This window comes from Daktulosphaira vitifoliae, unplaced genomic scaffold (assembly GCF_025091365.1).
Source record: "Daktulosphaira vitifoliae isolate Bord-2020 unplaced genomic scaffold, ASM2509136v1 Scaffold_3, whole genome shotgun sequence".
In the NCBI taxonomy this organism is placed as follows: domain Eukaryota; kingdom Metazoa; phylum Arthropoda; class Insecta; order Hemiptera; family Phylloxeridae; genus Daktulosphaira; species Daktulosphaira vitifoliae.
This window is the reverse complement of record NW_026099574.1, coordinates 29617947-29623946: the sequence shown is the minus strand read 5'-3', so window position 1 is coordinate 29623946 and position 6000 is coordinate 29617947. Positions and strand designations below refer to the sequence as shown.

At 24.2% G+C, this 6000-nt stretch overlaps 1 protein-coding gene across 4 annotated transcripts in view; it reads left to right on the top strand.

Annotated features, from left to right (window-relative positions):
• The first annotated feature begins 1469 nt into the window (after positions 1-1469).
• The window catches only part of LOC126903020 (tachykinin-like peptides receptor 86C), an 85741-nt gene continuing 81210 nt past the window's right edge, over positions 1470-6000 (top strand). For all 4 annotated transcript variants that reach the window (XR_007703402.1, XM_050680918.1, XM_050680917.1 and 1 more), the window contains exon 1: positions 1470-1843. The gene's annotated coding sequence lies outside the window, so the exon portion shown is untranslated. The remainder of the gene's footprint in view (positions 1844-6000) is intronic.

Below are 6000 nucleotides of genomic sequence, written 5' to 3'. Positions count from 1 at the left end.
TTCATACAGGGGGGTTTTGCCTCCTCTTAAAAAAAACGACTTTGAATCTTCGAACTAACTTAAATTGTCCTTACTAGCTTCTATTTTATGTAATGTACGGTGGCCGCCTCAATTATAATACAATCCTTCAAACTCGAGTAACGAGTCGGGTAAGAATCCTTACACAATTAATTTTTAAAATGTGATCATATTTTTCTTAAATATATTTAGTAATATTATAAATATCTGAATTATTGCTATTTCCCCGGTCAATTTTTAATAGTTTGAATGTTTGTACTAATATTTTTTCTTTTAAATTAAATTGTCAATGCTTAATAAAAAAATAATTCTTTTATTGTAAATAGTTGTATTTGTTAAGAAGAAATAATAATTTACAATATTCGCATTGCGAATTGTAACAGAATCTAGCTTTGGAAGACAATCAAAAAAATCAATTATTGTTAAGATATTTCAAAATGTTTTTACTCTTAAGAATTGTTGAATAATTTTTTAAAGTAAAAGAAAATTGTTAAAAAGAAATTATAATCAAAATCTAATATTCCAAGTTAAACACTCAAATTTTTCAATTTTTCTAAAAAATACGCTATAATTCCCGGAAAACGTAGTACAAAACTCTCGATTAAATTTATCATAAATTTTACAGGTGTTAAAAAAGCACTCATATTTAACACTGAATATATTCTTAGTATCTTGAAAATTGTGCTATATCAACTATTATATATGATTATAAAATGCAAATAACTTATCCTTAATACTAACTTTAATTAATTCACATATATTATTATATCCATCAACTAAAAATTGAAATATTATTATATATTAGAACTAAATAATATATTAATGAATTAGATAAAATATCTGTCACTTCAAACCTTACATTTTTATTGTTATTTTCTTTTTCTATTATTTTATCTATTACATTCAATAATATTTTTTATGCTTTGTACAATTTAATTGTTTATATTTTTTATCTTCATACTTACTAAATACAGCTTAAAAGAAAGCAATTTATCTATATAATAATATATTTTTAAACTAGTCATATAACTAGTCATGTATTAAATCGTTAGTATGATAATAAAACTTCAAATTGATAGTACGTGAGATGAGTTCTTGTAATAAAAAACAATAAATTAGGTCCTTTGCAATCTTGTAACGCATTATAACAAATAATTTTGATGTAATCCAAGTCCACGATTATCATAATACATTTGAAATCTGTCAGCTTTTGAGCATCTGGGTCATTATCTTATGCCATCCAATGGTTGGGTATAACGGTAAACTGTGCTTAATGTTAACACAAAATGTTAAACAATAATGTAAATTGAATGGGATAAGGATAAGATGAAAAAGGTAAGATGAACAAATATATACTCTGAATAATAATATATACACCGCACTCTTGCGACGCCTTTTAGGTAACGACGACCATTCATGAAAGTCACAAGAGAAAACCTTTAACACGTGATAAACCCGCTGTTCGGTCTGGTCTTTGGTCGCGCTTTCAGTTAGTCAAACGAAATTTTCGCCTAAACTTTTGAATACAATTATTTTTACGTTACCAAGGCATTTTGTAGTTCACAAGATATAAATCAACATTTTAACTATTCACGCTGTCAAGCTTTTTTTTGCAAAACTTAACAAACTCAATTTTGTCAAACGCGGGTTTTTATTATCCGTCTTAGCTTAGTTTAAAATCAAACCGGTAAACTAATTGCTTTGAAATAGTAAAAAATAATAAATAACATGTTTGTTGATGCAGTATACTTTGTCACTCCAATTTGATTAATTATCAAAAAATGCAGTAATTACGCAAATATTTCAGTGAAATTTGGCAGTTTTTGTAAGTAAAGTTACATTAATAAACTTTTTTCTGTCGGCATTATAAAATGTTTATAAGATAATCAAAATCAAATAGTATGATTGGGAAAAATTGTATAATTATATTTTCCATAAAATATTTTTGAAGAAAACTCAATTTTAAAAAATATATAAAAATTTACTACTTTATTGTTCATTGATGACAAATATTTGACTGCTGCATTGCCACAATTTTTAAGTGATTAAAATATTATATTAACATTCGTAATACAGATTTTAATATAACTCCTGAAAAATTCTTCTTATTTTCTTAAGAGTCCACATGTCATTTACTGTGAACTAAACATTCGACTAGTCTTAAAAAAATTCATATAACAACATAATAAAAATTGATGGAAAATTAACTAACTACTAAGGGTTACAAAAATAATCAATTATATAAATAAAACTATTCATGTCTATAATATTTTATTTTCTATTAAACAATAGGTGATTATTATATGAATTGTAAATTTATAATTGCATTTTTTGTAAAAGTTCCTATACTTAGACAAACAGAAATAATTGTTTAAAACATTTTTTTTTAATGTCACTGATATTTCTATACTTCTATGATTTTAAAATGCAAAAGTTGAAAACAGGAATATTAATATTTTACTTTATTGTTTACATTATTTATATAAATAAATAACAGTAACATAACATATGTTTAATTATTTAAGACAAAAAATATTGTGTATTTTGCAGAAACGTATTCAAACTAACTAAAACTATTTTGATTAACTTTTTTCTTGGATTTACGATCCGTTTCAGTTTTATGCATTTCAACACAAATGGAATTTTTTACTTTATGGAATACATTATAACAATTAATTTAATTCAAATGCCTTCTTGTAGTTTTAGGTCAGTTTTAAGAGAAGAACAAATTCAGTACGCTCAATCCTTATTACTATATTAGTTTTTGTTAGAATATTTACATTATTAGAATTAAATAAATAACAATTAATAATATTAAACAATAATTATTTAATTTAAACTATAAAAAATTATAATTAATTATTTGTGTTTATTTAATAAAAACTTAATTTAAACATTTTATGCTTTAAATACAATTCATTAAAATATTATTAAAGCCTTTATTACTTGTATAAAACATTGTTGAACAATTGTTAAAATACTAGGTACATTATTAATAAATAAATTCGGCTATTAATAAAATGATAAATTATTAAAAAATTTTGTCGAAATATATGTTCCCATTTACGATAGATTACATGTATAAAACTGGTATTATTAACCATTCATCACAACTTTGAAAAAATCTAACTTTGACTAGTTTCATCCATTTTTTTTCTGATTATGTAAGACATGTTTAGTGAAGTGTTACCAAAACATATTATGTGTTCTCTAATTTCACTAAAGTTAAACCTCGCCAAGGTCATGAATTTCAAGATATTTTTCAAGCCGATCAAGTTAATGTGACATATATTTTTCTAACTTATTTTCATTTAATTTCCTCCATTTTACATTGTTGTATCTATAACCCAATTTATTTATTTTTATTTTTTACAAATGTTTAATATTATTTTTATCTTATAAATTTATTTTTTATGAGTAAAATAATTAATAATTTACATGTTTAGCCTGCCCAATAACATCAAAATATTGAAAGCATTATATATTATACTATACTTTATTTCATTGCATTCAATAGCTTTATAAATATTAGAAACAAACATTGTACATTTCACAAGGGTTATAATTATTTTTGTTGTATAGTCATTTCAATTGCGTTAGCTAAAATATTGAAATACACTTTAATAAAAAGAGTAAATAGAGTATAAATTATCAATATGATTTTTTATTCCAATTAATCGTTTCGAAATCACAAAATTTCATTTTAAAAACTTAAATAAATCAGTAATAATAATAACTCTAAAAAACATACTTAAGTTATATTTGATTGCTAATTAGTAATTTTTAAAAATAACGCTTTAATATCATTTTATTTAAAACATTATTTTAAAAAAAATTTTATTAATAAAAATCATATTAACCAAGTTTCTTCTGTTTTATTACTTATTTTTACTAAAAATTATTGTTAAAGTAAAATATTTTGTTGCTCAGCAACGGCGATATGTATAGACAATTTTACTACGTTGGAGAATGTAGTATATATTTTCACGGTCATCCATTTAATCACGAATGGATAAAATAATAAAAAGTAACAATAATGAACTTTTTTATTAATATCAACAATAGATAAATTGAAATAAGCTAGTTAATCTGCTATCATACTTAAAGCCTCATTTGATTTCATAAAGTTTACAATTAATATAAAGTAAAAATATTTAATTAAAATATGGACAGTTACAACATTTGTTACTATATAAGTATAAGTATTAAATCGATTAGAGTACCCAATTTTTCTGCCCCCCCTGGTCTTTTTATTTTTTTAATAAAAATTGTTTTGTTTATTTGAAAAAAAAAATTATAATTTATATTGTTTCATATTTTAGTGTCATCCGGGTAATACAGTGCTCACCCTTCTAGATACGGCCCTGAGTATAACAATGTGTATATTATATATTATTTTACAACATAAATATTAAGGAACTCTTCTGGCTTGATTTATGATTTATAAATTAACAAAGATAATTGACTATAATAAAGTATACTTCATCAATATTTTTTCTAACATGTATTGTTACTACCTTTCAACAACTGAAACTATAGTCCTTTCAGATAAATAGTAAATTTTATAGTTGATAAGGCTTGGTAATAAGAAAGAATAATATTTTAGATGGTAAAAGTGAAAAACACTATAGTCGCAATCAAAGTTTGGAACTTAAAGCATTTTAAAAAATTTGTTAGGCCTGATTCTGAAACACCCAAAGTATATAACGTTCAATATTAAGAAAAATTAACACGTATATTTAGTGTTGAATTTAGACATTTCTTCTATGAGAGAGCTTTAACTTGGGAGTGGTTACAGAAAAAAAATTATGTACCATAATTACATAAATTACTACAAAAAAAAAATTATTGAAAAATGAATAATTTTCAACTCATTATTATACAGAACATCGCGTTAATTTTCAAAATAGCATTATTATTATTGTCACATTATGATTATCAGGAGCAGGTTATCAAAATTCCTAGGAACTGGAGTCCGTTTAAAGTATACCTAAATTTAAATTTAAATTTTTAAATGCTTTAAGACTTCAGCTTTAGTTAAAATAGTAAGTTGTAATTTTGTGCAATACCAAGTTAGAAAAATATAGTTTTCATAAAACACAATAAGCGTACGATTTGTAAAAACATGCAACAGATTTTCTAAAACTGTTGCTAGCAAAGTAAAACATTTATGAAAAACCCGAATATTGTTAGATTTCTTTGGAGGTAGTCAAAACTATTTAAACTCACTATGATCAAAAATAAGGTTTTAACTGTTTTGCATTTAAACATAAATATCTGATTTTTAAATAACAACAGATCAAGTTTTCACAAAATACTCTAAAAGAAAAATTTTTAATAATATTATTCAATCATATCTGAAAAATATTTCTTCATGGACAATCAATTACCCCACTGAAAAAATACTTTTTAACCAATTTTTTGTCGTGGAAATATGAAAAGTATATGTTTATTATTCATAGTTATCATATTATATGGTTTAACTAGAGGTATTTATAATATAATATAGTATAAGGTATTTATCCTTATACTGCCTTGGGCTCGCTACAGTATGAGCGAGTTCAGCGAAAGTTCCTACGCTTTGCCAGCTACTCGCTCAACATAGTCTGTCCAAACCACGATTATGCCCCTGTCTCGTATTTGCTTGGCCTATCCTCATTAGCTGAGCGTAGGCGCAATGCTGGAATTAATTTCCTAATTGGTTTATTAAATGGTAATATTGATTCGCCGAGCCTGTTGTCCCTCATATGTTTCAGAGTCCTCAGCGCGCAACAAGAAATAATGCTCCATTTGTTGTCCCTCACTGCCTAACTAATTATGCAAAAAATGAGCCACTTAGGCGTCTTATGACTAATGCCAATGTTGACCCTAACTTTTCATTTTAATATTTGTATTTTTCTTTATGTTTTATAATTAAATTCATTTTCATTTTTTATTTCTATCTTTACGTTTAATAATTAATTTACATATTTTTAGTATATA